Genomic DNA, 23126 nt, shown 5'->3' with positions numbered 1-23126 from the left:
CCACCCCAGGCGTGGGGGGCGCTACGACAGCGGGGAGGATCGGAGTCCCTCGCCCGAACCACCCGGTCCGCAGGCCTTCAGTCGGGCCATCCGACGGGCGCCATTCCCGACCCGGTTCCGACCCCCGACTACTATCACGAAGTACTCGGGGGAAACGAGACCGGAACTGTGGCTCGCGGACTACCGCCTCGCCTGCCAACTGGGTGGAACGGACGACGACAACCTCATCATCCGTAACCTCCCCCTGTTCCTCTCCGACACTGCCCGCGCCTGGTTGGAGCACCTGCCTCCGGGGCAGATCTCCAACTGGGACGACTTGGTCCAACCCTTCGCTGGCAATTTCCAGGGCACATACGTGCGCCCCGGGAATTCCTGGGACCTTCGAAGCTGCCGGCAACAGCCGGGGGAGTCGCTCCGGGACTACATCCGGCGATTCTCGAAGCAGCGCACCGAGCTGCCCAACATTACCGACTCGGATGTCATCGGCGCGTTCCTCGCCGGCACCACTTGCCGCGACCTGGTGAGCAAGCTGGGTCGCAAAACCCCCACCAGGGCGAGCGAGCTGATGGACATCGCCACCAAGTTCGCTTCTAGCCAAGAGGCGGTCGAGGCTATCTTCCGAAAGGACAAGCAGCCCCAGGGCCGCCCATCGGAAGAAGCTCCCGAGGCGTCTGCTCCGCGCGGCGCCAAGAAGAAAGGCAAGAAGAAGTCGCAATCGAAACGCGACGCCGCTGACGCGGACCTTGTCGCCGCCGCCGAGTATAAGAACCCTCGGAAGCCCCCCGGAGGTGCAAACCTCTTCGACAAGATGCTCAAGGAGCCGTGCCCCTACCATCAGGGGCCCGTCAAGCACACCCTCGAGGAGTGCGTTATGCTTCGGCGTCACTTCCACAGGGCCGGGCCACCCGCCGAGGGTGGCAGGACCCGCGACGACGACAAGAACGAAGATCACCTAGCAGGAGGATTCCCCGAGGTCCGCGACTGCTTCATGATCTATGGAGGGCATGCGGTGAATACCTCGGCTCGGCACCGCAAGCAAGAGCGCCGGGAGGTCTGCTCGGTGAAGGTGGCGGCGCCAGTCTACCTAGACTGGTCCGACAAGCCCATCACTTTCGACCAGGCCGACCACCCCGATCATGTGCTGAGCCCGGGGAAATACCCGCTCGTCGTCGACCCCGTTGTCGGTAATGTCAGGCTCACCAAGGTCCTGATGGATGGGGGCAGCTGCCTCAACATCATCTACGCCGAGACCCTCAAGCTCCTGCGCGTCGATCTGTCCTCCGTCCGAGCAGGCGCTGCGCCCTTCCACGGGATCATCCCTGGGAAGCGCGTCCAGCCCCTCGGGCGACTCGACCTCCCCGTCTGCTTTGGGACACCCTCCAACTTCCGAAGGGAGACCCTGACGTTCGAGGTGGTCGGGTTCCGAGGAACCTACCACGCCGTGCTAGGGAGGCCATGCTACGCGAAGTTCATGGCCGTCCCCAACTACACCTACTTGAAGCTCAAGATGCCGGGCCCCAACGGGGTCATCACCGTCGGCCCCACGTACAAACACGCGTTCGAATGCGACGTGGAGTGCGTGGAGTACGCCGAGGCCCTCGCCGAGTCCGAGGCCCTCATCGCTGACCTGGAGAACCTCTCCAAGGAGGTGCCAGACGTGAAGCGCCACGCCGGCAACTTTGAGCCAGCGGAGACGGTCAAGGCCGTCCCTCTCGACCCCAGCGGCGACACCACCAAGCAGGTCCGGATCGGTTCCGGGCTCGACCCCAAATAGGAAGCAGTGCTCGTCGACTTTCTCCGCGCGAACGCCGACGTCTTTGCGTGGAGTCCCTCGGACATGCCCGGCATACCGAGGGATGTCGCCGAGCACTCGCTGGATATTCGGGTCGGGGCCCGATCCGTCAGGCAGCCCCTGCGCCTCGATCATCAAGGAAGGGTCGGCCTCGCCTTGGCGGAGCCCGACCCTCCCTCGGGGGCTAAAAAGGGGGAACCCCTCTGCGTCAAGATCTTTATAAATCAAAAAAGGGGCCTCTTGCGTTCTCCCAGCTACGTTCTCTCGGCTATGTCAGAAGCCGGGTCTCGAGGAGCAAACGCGGGTACATGAAAATGGCAAGGCCGATTGAGCCGAGGAACCCCCGTACCTCCGGGTTAGGGATACCTCACTCATCACCTGCCACGAAAAATGGCCCAACTCGAGAAGCCACCCTATTATTGATGAGCCAGGACGAACATGCAGATGGAAAGAAAGGAGAGTACGACTCCATGCAAGAAAGACAAAAGTGTTCAGGCCTCAGCAGCCGTGGTGATACACACGTTCAACAAGAAACTGTTCAAACGAGAATCAGGCGCCGCCTCGGGGAGGAGCCGCGCCTTCAGCTCCACCCCCGCCATCGGTGGGGTCCATCTCGGCCTCCGGTGACGTCGCAGGAGGAAGGACCTCCGCCTCAAAGGTGGTCGCCAGCACCGCGCTCGGACCCGCGGCGACCGCGTCAAGCCGCTGCACCTCCGCCAGAGCAGCATCGTCCTCGTCAGGAAGACAGTACCCCTCACTAACCCGCTCCAGGTCCACAACATAGTGAGAAGCGAGCACGGCGAAGGCCCGCCTGACGCCGTGGTGTAGCGCTTCGCGGACTCTGCCGCGGGCGTGACCACCTAAGGCTCGAAGGCGGCTCTGAGGGGAGCTTCCTGAAGGGACGTCGCCGGAGCCGAGGACACGATAAAAGTCCGAGACGGCCTCGGACATGGCCGCGAGGTCCGCCTCCCTCGGCTCGGCGGCTCCGGCAAGCGCCTCAGCAAGCGCCTTGGCGGACTCGTCAAGGGCGGACTCAAGCTCTGCAAGTAGCCAGGAGAAATACCTCAAGCACAAGCAAGGGAAACGGACAAGAAAAAGAACTAGGGAGGACCAAGACGTACTTCCGGCTCGGGCACGGTGCTCCGAGGCCGCGACCTGGGTCGCGGCTAGGTCAGCCGCGAGGGTCTCGGCTCGGCTTTCGGCCTCGGCAGCCCGGCCCTGAAGTCGGTTCCGTTCCTCGACGACCTGGACGAGCTCCGATCGCTGCTGTTGCGCCTCCGCACGCGCTGCTGCCGCCTCGGCTCTCAGGTCGGCGCAGAGCAGCTGGAGGTCCGCCACCTTGGCATCCTGCTGAGAAAGGCGCGTGGTAGCCCCGGCAAGCGAAGACCTCAGGGATCGCAACGAGCCCTAGACATCAACCTCACGGCGGATGAACGACGACTTGGCGGCGCTCCGGTCCGTCAGATCCTGGGGAAAGGAAACAGGGCGTCACAGCGAGTATCTCACAGAAGGGAAAAAGGTATGCCCGAAACCGCTACCTGGAGGATTTTGGGGACGTCTCTGCAGAAAACCTCCAGCGACGCCCGGAGCGACCCCACCGTTGCCTCTGCGCACTCGCGGAGCTCACCCCAGGACTGGTCCTCCTGCTCATCATCGAGAACGAAGACGGGGTCCGAGGCCTCGCGGGTCCGGAATCGGAGCAACGGGCGCCGGGCCTCGGGGCTCCGCCGCACAGCGATGAGGCTGTCACCCGGCTGGACGGATTGCGCGACCGCGCCCACCTCCTCTGAGGTCTTGGGCGCCGACGCATCAGCCACCCCGGCGCTGGCGGCAACTGGACACCCTTCTACAGGGACGGCGGCAACCTCGGCGGTGGCAGGCGCCGGCATGACCGACACGACAGGCGAACTCAGAGCCGCGTGGGCGTCAGCCGCCTCCTCAACCACGATCGCCGCCTCGGCTGAAGAGCCGGCCTCGGGAGCCCGCTCCTCCGAGATTGGTGACGCCCGAGCCCCCGATGTCGGAGTACCCCGCGAAAGGGTCGGCTGAATGGCGCTGGCCGCACAGTTCGGCGCCGTCTTGAGGGCCTTCCGGGGTGCCAGGTCGGTCTGGCCATGACTTCGCTTGCTGGATGAAAAAGAAAGGGGATCACAACCGAGACATACGAATGGGAGGCCGAGACGAAGACGTTCCGAGGTACTCACCCACTCCGGGCCATGATCCACCGCGCCTGGGGAGAGCCTTCTTGGATCCCGGCTCTCGGAACGGCTGCCGAGGTCCGCTTCACCGGCGCTTGGGGCGCCTGGGAGGCAGATTCCCCGGGCACGGTCGCGACGACCTGAGGGTCACCCCCATGCGCCACCGACACAAGCGGCGGCCCCTGGGGAACAGACGCCTTGGCCTGGACCTCCGGAACTACTTCAGCTCCTCCGGCTGAGGGGTCAGGTGACCTCTCGGTTCGCCCCCGCGCCTCGGGTTGGGAGCCCGACGCCCCGACTTCAGGGGCTGACGGAGTCGGCTCGCTCGGGGGCTGACTCGACGGCTCCTGGCCACACCCCAGGCCGAGGCTGAGGTCGAGACGGGCGGCCATGTCGTCATCATTATCATCGTCATCGTCGTCATCGTCGTCGGGCGTCTCCGGCGACGGCTCCCTCGGGAGTCCGTCCCGCTCCTGCTGGCGGCGGCGCTTCTCCAAGGCGTCCCGAGCCCGCCTCCGCTCGTGGGCCCGGGCCTTCTCCGCGTCCTTCTTTTTCTTCTTCTCCTCCGCGGCGACCCGCCGCGCTGCACGGTCCACCGCGTCCTCTGGGACCCGTGGCAGGGAGGGTTTGTGACACCCCACATCCTAAAAGGAGGGGAGAAAAGAACCCGATCATAAGGACCCGGAGCGACCAGATATACGAAGAAGGGAGGAACAAACGCTCACCAAAGTCACGCACCCCTGGTCGGGGCGCATCCGAAGCTGGGAATATGCGTGGGGGTCCGGCTTCCCCATCGCGGCCGACACCCGCCATTGGAGGGCGTTGAAGGGGAGAGGATCAGGGGACATTCGTGAGCCCTCCCAGTCAGCTTCCGGGGTCATCTCCTAGAGCGGCAGCCGCCGCTCCGCCAATGGGAGCACCCTCCGACGGTGGATAGCGGCGATCACTCCCGCAGCGGTAAGTCCCCCCTCCTGCAACTCCTTCAGGGCCTGAAGAAGGGGCTCGAGATTTTTCTGCCTCTCGTGCGGGGTCCCATGGCGCCAGGCGTCGGTGGCAGCCGTAACTACTCGCTGGGAAAACGGTGGGAGCAACTCAGCGTCATTCCGGAGGTAGAACCACCGGCGCTGCCACCCCTTGTTCGAAGACGCAAGAATGGCAGGAATGTACTGCAACGCCCGCGACTGCCTCAACAAGAGAATGCAGCCGCCGGCCCGCACCGCTGCACGGATCCTCCTCTCCCCCGTCGACAAGGCGAAAGGCTCGGCGAGAAAGAAGTAAGTCCACAAATCCCAATGAGGAGCGATCCCCAAGTACCCTTCGCATAACGCTACGAAAATAGCGGCCTGCGAGATGGAGTTGGGGGAGAGGTTGTGCAACTCCACCCCGTAGTGGAATAGGATGGCCCGCATAAAGCGGCCCGCCGGCACACCAAATCCCCGCTCATGGAAGGAGACGAAGCTCAGGACATACCCCGGCGGTGGGGACGGAGCGGCTCCGCCCACGGGAGGAATCCACTCTGGCCGCTGCTTGTCGGTGAGGGGGCGGAGCAAACCTTCGCCGACCAGCTCCTCCAGATCACTCGCCGTCACCGTGGAGAAGGGCCACAGATCACGCGGGGGGATTATAGTCACTCGATCCGCCATCACCAAGATGGAGAAGATGGCGGCGCGGGGGGCAGGAAGGGCGGTTTCTCTCTCCTCCGACTAAAGTTTCCCGGGTTGCGAAAACCTAAAGGGAAAAGAAGGGAGCAGAGCGAAGAACCGTCATCGGACCCCCTCTCAAGTATATGAAGGCCAGAGCGAAACCGTTTCCAGCACGCCGCCTGGACCGGACGCAAGATTCGAAAAGCGCGAAGCGGCACAGCCGTTCCGCGAAACGGCTCGCGCACGCGTAACGGCCGCCCCGCCAACCGCTCGCCCTGTCGCATTAACTCCGCGGCGGGACAGGCGGCGCCTCTAACGGGAGGAGCGCGCGACGCTTCACCTTCGCCATAATAACCGCGTCAGAAAAGGTACGCCACGTCGTCCGATTTCGTATCCTTTTCCGTTTTCCTCTTTCTCTATCTCTTGCAACAGGGACCGGGAAAGGGGGATACCCCGAAAGGGACCCTTCTCCGCGAAGGAACCGGGCTCCGAGCCCCCCACTACTGATCAGGGGTTCGAAGGCTGGCCCTCCGAAGGGTTCAACAGTCGCCTCAGATCGCGTGGGCCCGACACCCACTACTGGTCAGGGGTTCGAAGGCCGGCCCTCCGAAGGGTTCCATGGCCGCCTCAGGCTACTCGGGCTCCGCGCCCATTACTGATCAGGGGTTCGAAGGCTGGCCCCCGAAGGGTTCACAGTCGCCTCAGACACCGAGCGAGGGATGACCAGGGGTACGTTCGATACATAACCAAGGCTCGGGCTGCGCTCCCGAGGTACCCTAGGACATTTCCGAGACCAGCGGGAACGATCTTGTAACGGAATCCCATCGGAGGGAGGCATCGAGCCCTCGGACCCCGTCGCCAGGGGACCGGGTCCGGCAAATCACCCGCAGGTACTTTTGGGCGTGCCTCTGGGCCCCTAGCCGACCCCCAACGAACGGGGCACGGACGTCCACTCGGATTACCCGCTTGCAGCTCACCGGAGACACCATGTTCGGTGCCCATCGAGGGTAGCATGGCGCACTCCCCCCCTCCTCCTTGCGGAAAGGCGACGTAGGGGCGTATGTAAAAAGTCGAGTCTGTCCCTGATCGCCCTCTCGCCCTGTGCAGAGGCTCGGGGGCTGCTCTCGCAAAAACCGGCTCCGGCCAAATCGTTGACAGCGTCAACATACCAGCCCGAGAGCTTGGACCCCGACCGTGCACCCGGGCTACGGCCAGTTCGCATGAGGGAACGACCAGACCAGCCGAAGCATTGCGCGAGGTATTAAGACCTCGAAGGAGTGTAACCACTCCTCCGAGGCCTCGGGGGCTACACCCGGCGGGTGCGCTCGCGCGCACCCACCGGAACGAAATGCAACCGAGAAAGGCTGGTCCCCTTGCAAAAAAGTGCGACGAAAGCCTCCAAGCGAGTGCTAACACTCCCTTCGAGGCTTGGGGGCTACTGTCGGGGTCCATAATTAGGGGTACCCTCAAGACGCCTAATTCTCAGCTGGTAACCCCCATCAGCATAAAGCTGCAAAGGCCTGATGGGTGCGATTAAGTCAGGGATCAGTCCACACGAGTGACTCGATCACGCTTCACCCGAGCCTAGCCTCGGCCAAGGGCAGCCGACCTCGAGAGACTTCCGTCTCGCCCGAGGCCCCCTTTTTATGGCGGACACATCACCGGCTCGCCCGAGGCCTTGGCTTCGCTCAGAAGCAACCTTGACTAAATCGCCGCATCGACTGACCAAATTGCAGGGGCATTTAACGCAAAGGTGGCCTGACACCTTTATCCTGACACGCGCCCCCGGCAGAGCCGAAGTGACCGCCGTCACTCCACCGCTCCACTGGCCAGTCTGACAGAAGGACAGCGCCGCCTGCGCCACTCCGACTGCAGTGCCACTCGACAGAGTGAGTCTGACAGGCAGTCAGGCCTTGCCAAAGGCGCCACGGCGAACTCCGCCCCGCCCGACCCCAGGGCTCGGACTCGGGCTAAGACCCGGAAGACGGCGAACTCCGCTCCGCCCGACCCCAGGGCTCGGACTCGGGCTAAGACCCGGAAGACGGCGAACTCCGCTCCGCCCGACCCCAGGGCTCGGACTCGGGCTAAGACCCGGAAGACGGCGAACTCCGCTCCGCCCGACCCCAGGGCTCGGACTCGGGCTAAGACCCGGAAGACGGCGAACTCCGCTCCGCCCGACCCCAGGGCTCGGACTCGGGCTAAGACCCGGAAGACGGCGAACTCCGCTCCGCCCGACCCCAGGGCTCGGACTCGGGCTAAGACCCGGAAGACGGCGAACTCCGCTCCGCCCGACCCTAGGGCTCGGACTCGGGCTAAGACCCGGAAGACGACGAAACTCCGCCTCGCCCGACCCCAGGGCTCGGACTCCGCCCTGGCCTCGGCCGAACGACTTCCGCCTCGCCCGACCCCATGGCTCAGGCTCGGCCACGACAACGGAAGGCAGACTCAACCTCGGCTTCGGAGGAACCCCCACGTCGCCCTGCCTAGGGCACAGACCGCCACGTCAACAGGAAGCGCCATCATCATCCTACCCCAAATCGACTCGGGTCACGGAGAACAAGACCGGCGTCCCATCCGGCCAGCTCCGCCGGAGGGGCAATGATGGCGCTCCACAAGCTCTATGACGACGGTGGCCCCCAGCTCTCTTACGGAAGCAGGACGACGTCAGCAGGGACTCGACCGCTCCAACAGCTGTCCCTCCGCCAGGCTCCGCCGCACCTCCGACAGCCACGACATCACGCCAGCAGGGTGCCCAGATCTCTCCGGCTGCCACATTGGCATGTACCTAGGGCGCTAGCTCTCCCTCCGCTAGACACATAGCACTCTGCTACACCCCCCATTGTACACCTGGATCCTCTCCTTATGACTATAAAAGGGAGGACCAGGGCCTTCTTAGAGAAGGTTGGCCGCGCGGGACCGAGGACGGGACAGGCGCTCTCTTGGGGCCGCTCGCTTCCCTCACCCGCGTGGACGCTTGTAACCCCCCTACTGCAAGCGCACCTGACCTGGGCGCGGGACGAACACGAAGGCCGCGGGACTTCCACCTCTCTCACGCTCGACTCCGGCCACCTCGCCTCTCCCCCCTTCGCGCTCGCCCACGCGCTCGACCCATCTGGGCTGGGGCACGCAGCACACTCACTCGTCGGCTTAGGGACCCCCCTGTCTCGAAACGCCGACACCACTCATTGGGGTTGAGCTGCGCGGGGATAAGGCCGCTGCTCCCCAAGACGGGCCATGGTTCTACGCGCCCCTCGACCAAGGCGTCGGGTCCCCCTGCAACCGATGCATCGGGTACCGCCGCAGTCGACGTACTGGGCCTCTCCTCGGCTAAGGTGGTAGGCCTCCGATCACCGACCTCGGCAACGACGGCCGCCCTCTCCTCGTGACCGAGAACGAGGAGGTCGGGGATGACCACGGGCAGCGGCGCCTCAGCCATCCCGACGTCGGTGGTGACAGGCGGCTCCGCGGGCGAATCAGCGACGGCCCCGGCAGGAGTCGATGTCGGCGCCGGCAACAAGTCAGGCGGGCTCGGGGCCGCGGCCGCGTCAGCGGCCTCCCCCGGCATGATGGCCGCTCCAACAGGGGGGTCAGCCTAGGAGGCTTGCCCCATGGCAACTCGTGCTGCCTGGGCCCCCCCGCCGGAGGGCGCCTTGTGCGGAGGCCAACCAACCGGCATGGCGCACCGCATCACCGGCTGCAGAGGCCGGCCCCGTCTTAAGGGCCTTCGTGGGGGCCAGACCAGCCGAGCCCTGCCTCCGCTTGCTGAAAGAATGAGAGAGAGCAAGTTCAAGACACATAGTGAAAAAACCAAAACAGAGGTATCCTCATATACTTACCCGCTCCGGGGCAAGGCCAATCGTGCCTGCTGGGAGGCCCCTCGGGACCCGGTCTCCGCAGACGCTGCCGAGGGTTGCCCCGCTGCCAGCTTCGGCGCCGCTTCCACCTCGGGCGCCCGAGGCGCCGAGGGGGCAACCTGCCCAGGCGACGTCACGACGGCCGAGGGACCGACCTCCTGTGCGGCCGGCGCGGGCACCTGCTTTTGGGGGGCATGCGGTTCGGCCTGACCCCCTGGAGTCACCCCAATTATCTCGGCCAAGGGGTCAAGTACCCCCTCGGTCCGCCTCCGCTCCTCGGACCGGGACCTTAATGTCCCAGCCCCAAACACTGGTGGTGCCAGCGCACCTGGAGGCTGGCTTGGCGACCCTTGACCCAGCCTCGGGTCCAGGCTGAGGCCAAGTCGGGCCGCCATGTCGTCATCATCATCATCATCATCATCGTTGTCAGGCATCTCCGGCGATGGCTCCAACGGGAGCCCATCCCTTGCTTGCCTCCGACGACGCTTCTCCAAGGATTCCCGAGCTCGCATCCGCTCACGAGCCCGGGCCTTTTCCGCGTCCTTCTTCTCCTTTTCCTTCTCTGCGGCGAGCCTGCGCGCGGTTCGATCCGCCGTGTCCTCCAGGACCGGTGGCAGGGAGAGCTTAAAACTCCTCAACCCCTGAGGATGAACGAAAATCCCAACAGTGAGAGCTAGAAACATAAAAAACTTGACGCAAAACAAAAGGAGGATCGGACATTTACTAGGGACACATACCCACGGTCGGGACGCATCGTGGGCTGGCTAAGGGCGCCAGCATCCAGCCTCCCTACCATACCCGCTACCCGCTTGAGGAGGTCGTCGGCGGAGAGGGAGGTCTAGGACATCCGCGAACCCTCCAAATCAACCCCCCGCTTCATCTCCAAGAGTCGCAACCGCCGCTCTGCCAATGGGAGCACCCTCCGGCGATGGATAGCGGCGACGACCCCCGCAGCGGTAAGGCCCTCATCTTGTAACTTCTATAAGGCACGCAGAATAGGCTGGAGCTTCTCCTGGTTCTCGCGTGTGGCCCCCCAGCACCAGTTATTACCGACGGCGGTCACCACTCGTTGAGAAAACGGTGGAAGCATCCCGTCATCATTCCGGAGATAAAACCACCGGTTCTTCCACCCCTTGTTCGAAGATACAAGAGAGGCAGGGATGTACTGCTGCGCGCACCCCGGCCTCAACTGGAGGTTGCAGCCATCGGCCCGCACCGCCATGCGGACCTTCTTCACGTTCGTCGACGCGGTGAAGAACTCCGCGGAGAAGAGATGGGTCCACAGGTCCCAGTGAGGGTCAATCCCCAAAAAACCCTCGCAAACCGCCGCGAAGATGGCCGCTTGTGCAATGGCGTTGGGGTTGAAGTTATGCAGCTCCACCCCGTAGTAGTGCGAGAGTGCCCGCATGAAGCGGCTTGCTGGCATCCCAAACCCTCGCTCATGGAAGGGGATGAAACTGACTACGTACCCCAGCGGTGGAGTCGGGTCGGCCTCGCTCCCAGGGGCCATCCACTCAGGCTGTGGCCCGCCGGAGAGAGAACGGAGCAAACCATCAGAAACAAGGGCCTCCAGCTCCTCCACAGTAACGGTGGAGAAAGGCCACGGGTCGCGTGGCGGAACGACGGTCGCCTTGTCAGCCATCGCTGAACGGAAGCGGTGGAGGCAGAGGGGATGAGGTGCGCAGTTTTCTCTTCTCTGGCTATTCTCTTAGGTTGCGGAAACCAAAGTAGAAGGCAAGCGCAAATGGCAGGGTAAAGAACCACCGCCGGCCCCTCTTCCGAGCATATAAAGGCCCGGGCGAGATCCACTCAAAACTTCGCTCGAACCCGTCGCGAAATTCAAACTCGAAGGTGAAACGGTTTTTCTGTTCCTCGAATGACTCGCGCACGCGCAACAGACGCCCCATGAATCGCCCGTCCCGTCGCATTAACTTCCTGGCAGGGCATGCGACACCTCTAGAAAGCGAAGCGGGCGCCGTTTCGTCTCCGTCATGATGACCGCGTCAAAAAAGGTGCGCCACACCGTTTAAATTTATATCCTTTTTCCTTTTTTTTTCTCTCTCTCTCTAGCCACAGGGATCGAGAAAAGGGGGATATTTCGAAAGGATCCTTCTCAGCGAAGGAAGCAGGCCCCGAGCCCTCCTACTGATCAGGGGTTCGAAGGTTGCACCCTGCGAGGTTCGGCAACTGCCCCAGAGCACTCGGGCTCCGAGACCTTTACTGATCAGGGGTTCGCCTCGGAAGGGTTCGACAACCGCCCCAGAGCACGCAGAGTCAGGGATGACCCTGGGTACGTCTGTTACATGGCCGAGGCTCGGGCTATGCTCCGGAGGTACCCTAGGACATTTCCGAGACCAGCGGGAATGATTTGTAATGGAATCCCACCGGAGGGAGGCACCGAGCCCTCGGACCCTATCAAATGGGTCCGGGTCTAGCAAATCACCTGCAGGTACTTTTGGAGCGTGCCTCTGGGCCACTAGCCGACCCTTATCGAACGGGGCTCGGGCGTCCACTCGGATCACCCGATAGCAACTCACTGGAAACACCATGTTCGGTGCCCTTCGAGGGTAACATGGCGCTTCCCCCCTTCCTCCATGCGGAAAGGCGATGAAGGGGCGTACAATAAAAGTCGAGACGGCCCTTGATCGTCCTCTCGCTCCGTGCAGAGGCTCGGAGGCTGCTGTCTCACCAAGGCTACTGCCAAATTGTCGACCATGTCGACAAACCAGCTTAAAAACTTGGAGCCTGACCATGCACCCGGGCTGCGGCCAGGCCGCATGAGGGAACAACAAGGCCGACCGAGGCATCACAAAAAGAATTAAGACCTCAGAGGAGTCAAACCACTCCTCCGAGGCCTCGGGGGCTACACCCGATGGGTGCGCTCACGCGCACCCATCAAAATGAAATATGACCAAGAAGGGCTAGTCCCCTTGCAAAAAATCCGGCAGAACCTCCAAGCGAGTACCTACACTCCCTTCGAGGCTCGGGGGCTACTGTCGGGTACCGTAATTAGGGGTACCCCCAATACTCCTTAACCTGGCTAGAAAACATCTTCAGACAAACCGTAAAGACTGATAGGCACGGTTCAAGTCAAGGCCCCGACTACCAAGGGACGCGATCTCATCCGAGCCCAGCCTCGGGCAAGAACAGTAGTCCCGGACGGATTCACGCCTCACCCGAGGGCATCCTCAGGCAGTGGGCACACCCTCGGCTCTCCCGAAGCCAAGCTCGGGCAAACTTTGTCGTGCAACGACCTCGGCCAAATCGCCTCACCTACCAACCGTATCGCATGTGCATTTAATGCGGGGATCGCCTGACACCTTATCCTGACACGCGCGCCTCAGTTGGCAAGGTCGAAGTGACCGCAGTCACTTCGCCCCCTTTACTGATCGTTCTAACAGGAAACAACACTATTCACCCCGTTCCGACTACTGTGCCAACCACCAGGGTAAAACCAACGGCAGTAAGTCATGACCTCCCCCGAGTTCAGCCTCGGGCGCAACAGGGAGCTCTGCCTCGCCCGACCTCAGGCCTCAGCCTCAGCCTCGGCCTTGGGAGAAGGTCTCCGCCTCGCCCGACCCCAGGCCTCAGCCTCGGCCTCGGGAGAAGGTCTCCGCCTCGCCCGACCTCGGGCCTCGGCCTTAGCCTCGGCCTCGGGAGGAGTCACAACCTCGCCCGACCTCAGCCTTGGCCTCAGGAGAAGTCTCCGCCTCACCCGACCTCGACCTCGGACCGACCGCACCACAGGGGATACATCATTGCCCTACCTCTAGCTAGCTGCCTCAGCCTACGAAGGAATAAGACCGGTGTCCCATCTAAATTACTCCGGCAACCGGTAATGATGGTTCCCTGCATGCGTCCATGACATCGATTGCTCTCAAACTCCCTACGAAGGCAAAGAAACGTCAGCAGGACCCTGGGCCGCACCGTCAGCTACGCTTCTACAGGGCTCAAGCACTTCTCCGACGGCCACGTTAACACATATACAGGGCTCAAGCACTTCTCCGCCGGCCATGTTAGCACATAGCTACACCCCCATTGTACAGCTGGTCCATCTCCTTGTATCTATAAAAGGGGATGTCCAGGGCCTTCCTAAAGGGGGGCGAGCAGAGGCGGAGAAGGAGGAAAACGCGGAGGAGGCTAACTCAGACAGGTCACCTCAGGGTCGAACCCTCTCCCTCTCTCTCGCGCGCGACGCTTGTAACCCCTACTACGAGCACCCCGGTGCAAGATAATATAAGCCTCATCTTCCCTCTTGTGTTCCATCTTGCATCAACCCATCTGGGCAGGGACAAGGAGCGACAAATTCACTAGTCGACTGAGGGTCCACGCAGGTCCAAAACACCGACACCTTGGCAAAGAGTGGGACTCGGATTGTTCTTCGTCCGACTCCGACGACGAAGGACTCGCCGCCTCGGCCTTCAACAAATCGTCGCTCTTTCCCAACGAGCGCCATACTTGCCTAATGACAAAGGAGAAGAAGGTAAACGCTCAAGAAACTCCTAAGTACTCTACTTCTAGTGATGAGGACTCTAGTGATGATGAAGTAGATTACACTAGCTTGTTCAAAGGATTAGATAGAGCTAAAGTAGAAAAGATTAATGAGTTGATTGATGCATTGAATGAAAAAGATAGACTGCTAGAGAGGCAAGAGGACATCTTGTATGAGGAACATGACAAATTTGTTAGTGTTCAAAAGTCTCTTGCCTTAGAGATTAAAAGGAATGAATTACTATCTTCTGAATTATCTATTTGCAATGAATCTATTTCTAGCTTGAAGATTTTGAATGATGATTTAAATGCTAAGCTAGAGGTAGTTAATAAATCTAGTCCTTGTGTAGAGCATGTTGTAATTTGCAATAGATGCAAGGATTTTAATGTCGATGCTTGTGATGAACATTTAATTTCTATTTCTAAATTAAATGATGAAGTAGCAAGTCTTAATGCTCAGCTTAAGACTTGCAAAAGTGATTTTGATAAATTAAAATTTGCTAGGGATGCCTACACTGTTGGTAGACACCCCTCAATTAAGGATGGGCTTGGCTTTAAGAGGGAAGCCAAGAACTTAACAAGCCAAAGGGCTCCCATTTTCAACAAGGAAAAAGGGAAGGCTCCTATGGCTAGCAGTAGTCAAAAGAATCATGCATTTATTTATGATAAAAAAATTTCTAGGAATGCTCATCATAATAGGAGTTATAATGCTTATGATTCACATGCCATGATTGTTTCAAGTTCTTCCTTTGTGCATAGTAGAAATATGCCTAGAAATAATGTTGTTCATCATGTTCCTAAGAAAATGCAAAATAAATCTGCTACTGTTTTTCATGCCTGCAACACTGATTTTGTACTTTCATGTAAAAATAAGAAAGTGGTTGCTAGGAAATTGGGGGCAAAATGCAAGGGAGATAAAACTTGCATTTGGGTCCCTAAGACTATTATTACTAACCTTGTAGGACCCAACAAGAGTTGGGGTACCTAAAACCCAAGCCTAATTTGCCTTGCAGGTTTATGCATCCGGGGGCTCAAGCTGGATTATCGACAGCGGATGCACAAACCACATGACGGGGGAGAAGAAGATGTTCACCTCCTACGTCAAGAACAAAGATTCCCAAGATTCGATCATCTTTGGAGACGGGAATCAAGGCAAGGTTAAAGGACTAGGAAAAATAGCTATTTCATCCGAGCATTCCATATCTAATGTGTTCTTAGTTGAATCGCTCGGGTATAACTTGTTGTCTGTTAGTCAACTATGTAATATGGGTTACAATTGCTTATTTACCAATGTAGATGTGTCTGTCTTTAGAAGGAGTGATGGTTCATTAGCTTTTAAGGGTGTACTAGACGACAAACTCTATTTAGTTGATTTTTCGAAGGAGGAGGCCGGTCTAGATGCATGCTTAATCGCTAAGACTGGCATGGACTGGTTGTGGCATCGCCGTCTAGCACATGTTGAGATGAAGAACCTTCATAAACTTCTAAAGGGAGAACATGTGTTAGGTCTAACCAATGTAACTTTCGAAAAAGATAGACCTTGTGCAGCTTGTCAAGCAGGTAAACAGGTGGGAAGTTCTCATCATAGCAAAAATGTGATGACCACATCAAGACCTTTGGAGCTACTTCACATGGACCTCTTCGGACCCGTCGCCTACCTCAGCATCGGGGGAAGTAAGTATGGTCTTATTATTGTTGATGATTTTTCCCGCTTCACTTGGGTATTCTTTTTGCAGGATAAAACAGAAACCCAAGGGACCCTAAAGCGCTTCCTAAGGAGAGCTCAAAACGAATTTGAGCTCAAGGTGAAAAAGATAAGGAGCGACAACGGGTTCGAGTTCAAGAATCTGCAAGTGGAGGAGTACCTTGAGGAGGAAGGAATCAAGCACGAGTTCTCCGCTCCCTACACACCACAGCAAAACGGTGTGGTAGAGAGGAAGAACAGGACGCTTATAGACATGGCGAGGACGATGCTTGGTGAATTCAAGACTCCTGAGCGGTTTTGGTCGGAAGCTGTGAACACAGCCTGCCACGCCATAAACTGGGTCTACCTTCATCGCCTCCTCAAGAAGACGTCGTACGAACTTCTAACCGGTAACAAACCCAATGTATCATACTTTCGTGTATTTGGGAGTAAATGTTATATTCTAGTAAAGAAATGTAGGAATTCCAAATTTGCTCCCAAGGCTGTAGAAGGGTTTTTGTTAGGATATGACTCAAATGCAAAGGCGTATAGGGTCTTCAACAAATCATCGGGTTTGGTTGAAGTCTCTAGCGACGTTGTATTTGATGAGACTAATGGCTCTCCAAGAGAGCAAGTTGATCTTGATGATGTAGATGAAGATGACGTTCCAACGGCCGCAATACACACCATGGCAATTGGAGATGTGCGACCACAGGAACAAAAAGAGCAAGATCAACCTTCTTCCTCAACAATGGTGCATCCCCCAACTCAAGACGATGAACGGGTTCATCAAGAAGAGGCGTGTGATCAAGGGGGAGCACAAGATGATCAAGTTATGGAGGAAGAAGCACCACAAGCCCCTCCCACTCTAGTCCGAGCGACGATTCAAAGGAATCATCCCGTCGACCAGATTTTGGGTGATATAAGCAAGGGAGTAACTACTCGTTCTAGATTAGTTAATTTTTGTGAGCATTACTCGTTTATCTCTTCTATTGAGCCTTTTAGGGTAGAAGAGGCCTTGCTAGATCCGGACTGGGTGTTAGCCATGCAGGAAGAGCTTAATAACTTCAAGCGAAATGAAGTTTGGACCCTGGTGCCACATCCAAAGCAAAACATTATGGGAACCAAGTGGGTGTTCCGCAACAAGCAAGACGAGCACGAAGTGGTGACAAGGAACAAGGCTCGACTTGTGGCAAAAGGTTATGCCCAAGTCGCAGGTTTGGACTTTGAGGAGACTTTTGCTCCTGTGGCTAGGCTAGAGTCTATTCGCATTTTGTTAGCCTATGCCGCTCACCATTCCTTCAGGTTGTTCCAAATGGATGTGAAGAGCGCCTTCCTCAACGGGCCAATCAAGGAGGAGGTGTACGTGGAGCAACCCCCTGGCTTTGAGGATGAACGGTACCCCGACCATGTGTGTAAGCTCTCTAAGGCGCTCTATGGACTTAAGCAAGCCCCCAGAGCATGGTATGAATGCCTTAGAGATTTTCTAATTGCTAATGCTTTTAAGGTTGGGAAAGTCGATCCAACTCTTTTTACTAAGACTTGTGATGGTGATCTATTTGTATGCCAAATTTATGTCGATGACATAATATTTGGTTCTACTAACCAAAAGTCTTGTGAAGAGTTTAGCAGGCTGATGACACAGAATTTCGAGATGTCTATGATGGGCGAGTTGAACTACTTCCTTGGGTTTCAAGTGAAGCAACTCAAGGACGGCACCTTCATCTCTCAAACGAAGTACATGCAAGACTTGCTCAAGCGGTTCGGGATGAAGGACGCCAAGCCCGCCAAGACTCCAATGGGAACCGACGGACATGTCGACCTCAACAAAGGAGGTAAGTCCGTTGATCAAAAGGCATACCGGTATATGATAGGATCCTTGCTTTATTTATGTGCTAGTAGACTGGATATTATGCTTAGCGTATGCATGTGTGCTAGATTTCAATCCGATCCAAGGGAATGCCACCTAGTGGCCGTTAAGCGAATACTTAGATATTTAGTTGCTACGCCTTGCTTCAGGATCTGGTATCCAAAGGGGTCTACCTTTGACTTGATTGGATACTCAGACTCCGATTATGCTGGATGCAAGGTTGATAGGAAGAGTACATCAGGGACGTGCCAATTCCTAGGAAGGTCCCTGGTGTCTTGGAGTACAAAGAAACAAACCTCCGTTGCCCTATCCACCGCTGAGGCTGAGTACGTTGCCGCAGGACAGTGTTGCGCGCAACTACTTTGGATGAGGCAAACCCTCCGGGACTTTGGCTACAATCTGAGCAAAGTCCCACTCCTATGTGATAATGAGAGTGCAATCCGCATGGCGGATAATCCTGTTGAACACAGTCGCACTAAGCACATAGACATCCGATATCACTTTTTCAGAGACCACCAGCAAAAGGGAGATATCGAAGTGTTTTATGTTAGCACCGAGAACCAGCTAGCCGATATCTTTACCAAGCCTTTGGATGAGAAGACCTTTTGCAGGCTGTGTAGTGAGCTGAATGTCTTAGATTCGCGGAACTTGGATTGATCTATAGCATACATGTGTTTTATGCCTTTGATCATGTAATTTATGCATTTCAATCTATATTGTTCATTTGTGGTGCCCAAGTTGTACACATGATCCCCAGACCTCATAAGTTCATTTGCAAGTGATGCACTTATTTAGGGGGAGGCATGCTACAACTTGACACTTTGAGACTAACCCTGTGTTTGAGTTTACTTGTTTGAGTCTCAAAAATGAATTGAAAGGGAAAGGTGGACTTGGACCATGAAAGACTTCCACTGCACTCCAATGAGAGGGTAATTAACTCCAAGTTCATCTCTATACACTTATTGCCTTTTTGCTCTTAATTGACAGTTTTGGTGAGGCAATGAGGTTAAAGGGCCAAGATTGATCCCGTTTTGATGCTTAATGCCAAAGGGGAGAAAATAAGGCCAAAGCAAATGGATCAGCTACCACTTGTGAAATTTTTGAAAAAGAGTAGAGTAGAACTTTTGATTTGTCAAAATAACTCTTACTAGTAGAGTAGAACTTTTGATTTGTCAAAATAACTCTTACTATCAAAATTTGGTCTCTTGTGGGAAAATGTTTGATTATGGGAAAAAGGGGGAGTTTTTGGCTCTTAATCATTTTTACTCTCGGATTGTCTCTTTTTGTGTCTAAACATGAGTGTTTAACTTAGAGATAAGAAAATGAATTTGATTTGCAAAAAACAAACCAAGTGGTGGCAAAGAACGATCCAAATATGTCAAATCTTGTCTAAAGACGATTTTTGTTCTCAATTGCATTGATGTTGCACTTCTATTTGTTGCTTTTTTGATGTGTTGGCATAAATCACCAAAAAAGGGGAGATTGAAAGGGAAATGTGCCCTTGGGCCATTTCTAGTATATTTTGGTGATTAAGTGCCCAACACATATTGAGTGAGTAATTATATGCCAAATGATGGATGAAGTGCAAATCGACAAGAAGGTACGGTTCTAGACTTAGTATATTGGTTTTTATGTACTAATATATTTGTCTAAGTGCTAGAATCAGGAAAAGAAAAGGATTGGAAAGCCAACTCCTGCTCAGTCTGGGTGCACCAGACTGTTCGGTGGTGCACCAGACAGTGTTCGGTGGTGCACCAGACAGTGTCTAGTGGTGCACCAGACAGTGTCTAGTGGTGCACCGGACAGTGTCCGGTGCGCCAGGCTGAGTTCTGGCGAACTGGCCACTCTCGGGAATTCATCGGCGGCGTACGGCTATAATTCATCGGACTGTCCGGTGGTGCACCGGACTGTCCGGTGAGCCAACGGCCGCCAGCGCAACGGTCGGCCGCGCAATCCGCGCGCGACGCGTGGCCCCAGCCAACGGTCGGCTGGGGGCACCGGACTGTCCGGTGTGCACCGGACAGTGTCCGGTGCGCCAACGGCTACAATTCTGCAACGGCCGGCTGTGCCATTTTAGGAAGGAGATCCGCACCGGACAATGAATAGTGGATGTCCGGTGGTGCACCGGACTGTCCGGTGCGCCACCCGACAGAAGGCAAGAATTGCCTTCCAAGAATGCCTCCAACGGCTCCTAGCTGCCTTGGGGCTATAAAAGGGACCCCTAGGCGCATGGAGGAGATACCCAAGCATACTTTGAGCATTCTAAGTCTTCCACACTCCATCTCCGTGCACTTGATTGACTTTCTTAGTGATTTAAGCTCTGTTCTAGTGGTGAACTTGTTGCGATTCATTTGAGCTCAAATCTTGGCTGTGTGTGTGCGTATTGCTGTGGATTTGTGTGTATTGCTTCCCTCCCTTACTCTAAGTGCTTTCACTTTGATCTTTGTTGTAAGGGCGAGAGACTCCAAGTTGTGGAGATTCCTCGCAAACGGGAAAGAGTAAAAGAAAGAAACACACCATGGTATTCAAGTCGATCATTGGATCACTTGAGAGAGGTTGAGTGCAACCCTCGTCCATTGGGACGCCACAACGTGGAGTAGGCAAGTGTTATACTTGGCCGAACCACGGGATAAATCACCGTGTCTCTTGTGCTTGTTTTCCTTGTGACTATTGTGTTTCACAAGAGCTCGGTCCTTTAGCCGCTTGATTCCATTGTGCTAACACTTAAACAAGTTTTGTGGCTATAAGTTTTAAGTTTTTTACAGGATCACCTATTCACCCCCCCTCTAGGTGCTCTCAATTATGACGTTCAATCTAACCTAACCATAACCGATCAAAACCGAAATAAAGCAATATACTCACTCCGTCCACTATTTTAAAGTCACAAAAAGTATGTTCTATGTCAAATGTTTTCAATTTTGGTCGTTAATAACAAAATAACCATAAGTATTAATACATCTATCACAATATATAATTTCTATAAATTAAAAATAATTATTTTTATAGATATTGTTGGTCAAAGTTTCAAAACATTGATTTGTGATAAACTTTCATGGCCGACCTTAAGATAAGGAACGGAGGGAGTACGCAACATCTAAATAAACCTTCCAAATTGGTAAACCCGTGTTCAAGATAAATAAATATATAACTTCCACTACCGGAATTTCTCTCTTTGCCGAGTACCAAATACTTTGCCGAGTGTTTTTTTCAGGCACTCGACAAAGAAGTTCTTTGCCAAGTGCCACGCAAAAAACTCTCGGTAAAATAAAACACTCGGCGAAGAAGCTCTTTATCGAGTGTTTTTTGACACTCGGCAAAGAGCTTCTTTGCCGAGTGTCAAAAATATAACACTCGGCAAAGAGCTCTTTGTCGAGTGTTTTTTTTCCAACACTAGGCAAAGACAATTTTAAAATTATATTTTAAAGCAGTAAATTAATTCAAATGAAAAAGTTTTCAACTACAAGTTTGTATAACTCATCATGATGTACATTTTATATTTTGAACATTTCTTCATATGACAAACTAAAAATAAATTTTCTCATAAAACCTATATCTCTCTCGTAGTTTATGAAACTACGAGAGAGATGTATAGAATTTGTGCATATTGTTAGAACCATCATGTGAGATGAACAAATGACCAAACAACCAAAATAAACTTTGTAGATCTTGAGAAGTTTGTAGTTGATAACTTTTTCATTTGAAGTCATATTGTCAACGAAAACTACGTCTGCATTTAAAAAAAAATTGAATTTTGAAAATGACCTCGAAAGAAAAAACCACCAACATGAAAGTTGTAGGTATTGAAGAGTTATGAAACTTTGTAGTTGATAATATTTTGGTTTGAAATAATCTTGTCATGCAAAACTATGTTTGAATTTTGAAATTTGAATTTTTCAAATTACCTCGTTTTGAAAAACCACCAAAATAAAAGTTGTATGTCTTGAAATGTAATGAAACTTTGTAATTGACAACTTTTTGATTTGAAATCATCTTATCATTGAAAAATTCATGTGAAGTTTTCAAATTTAAAATTCAAATTTTGTAAACGGCCTCAGATGTAGAAACTATTAAAATAGAATTTGTAGATCTCAAAAAGTTATGCAACTTTATAGTTGGTCACATTTTCAAATAAATTCATTTAGTACCTTAAATAATTAAATTACTCTCGATTTGTTATAGTACATGAGTAATGAAAACGTAATATAGATGTAATTGATGTAGTAGTGTAGTGGTATAAAAGGGTATGCGCAAGAGAGATGTTGCGAGTTTGAATCTCATCATTCACAAAATATGTAAATTTGATTTAAAATAATAGTGAAAAATGATAGAGCGATAGATAAGATAATAGGTACGGTTGTGGAGAGTTGTTTCTATAAAAAATGTTTTTTTTTTCTGTTTTTTTGGATTTTTTCGATTTTCTTAATTTGCCGAGTGCTTTTCGACACTCGGCAAATTATTTGCCGAGTGTCCGAAAAAAGTACTCGACAAAGAACTCTTTACCGATAAAATATTTGCCGAGTATTTTTTGTCGAGTGTTACACTCGGCAAAACCTTTGACGTGTAAAATAGTCTTTACCGAGTGTAAAATATAATTAATTTATTATTCCATTCAAGAATGGTGCCTTAATACCGCGCGCTCGCTATCCACTTCACCGATCGACGAAAGCCGGTTAAACTTTGTTATACATGATTGATAGCCGGAGTGGATGTCCGTACGGTGTTATTGATTAGTTTATTACGTAATCTCTCCGGCGCTCCGATAAATTAAGCATGCTAGCTAGGTAGCCACTTAGCCAGGTAGCCCATGTATCTGCCTTAATTATTTCGTGTATCCACGTCTTCTTTCATCTCTGCCGATCAGAGAGCATGCTTGTTGCATTCCGCTTTTGTTGGAGATGAGATTGCGCACTATTAGTAAATAATAATTAAATTATTATATTACTCCGAGTGATTTTTTTGGGTGGATATATGTGTCCTTGTCGATATCGTCCACCGTCTCTTCATGCCCTTTCGTCCTTCTCCTTCCTTTGGGTGTTGCCGCAATGGCTCAACACCGCACCCACTACTATACAGAGATAGAGATAGATGCATCCGAAGCGTTCATGGCTCGCTCGCTGTCAGTCTCAGATCAAATTAAAGGCTAGGGTATATACTAATATATACTACAGCTTAATTAGTAAGATCCACTAGTGTTACTATATATCATCCCATGATAAAGGCCACTCAGCACTCCTAACTAAATTAAAGCCACAACAGAGATTGAAAGCCACTCCGATCTACATGGTGCCCTGCACAAGCACGCAGATTCCATCGTTCACGTACTAATTTGTGTGTGTGCTGTGCACGCGCGCCTGCTATGTGCTATAGCAAACCATATACGACCTTTCTATGGCAAAAAACTCCACGATTTGAACTTTGAGAACTTTGTAAAGGCTAGTTTTGGAACTTTATTTTCCAAAAGAAAAATGAACTAATTTCACAGCATGCCAACATACTTGCATTTCATTCCTCAAGGAGAGGTGAAGCATATAGTAGCAAGACGATCCAAGGCCGACCGCAACTCTGCAAGTCGAATGACTGATTTGAATTTTAGG

Source organism: Zea mays, chromosome 1 (assembly GCF_902167145.1).
Source record: "Zea mays cultivar B73 chromosome 1, Zm-B73-REFERENCE-NAM-5.0, whole genome shotgun sequence".
In the NCBI taxonomy this organism is placed as follows: Eukaryota; Viridiplantae; Streptophyta; class Magnoliopsida; order Poales; family Poaceae; genus Zea; species Zea mays.
Note: the sequence above shows the minus strand (reverse complement) of the source record.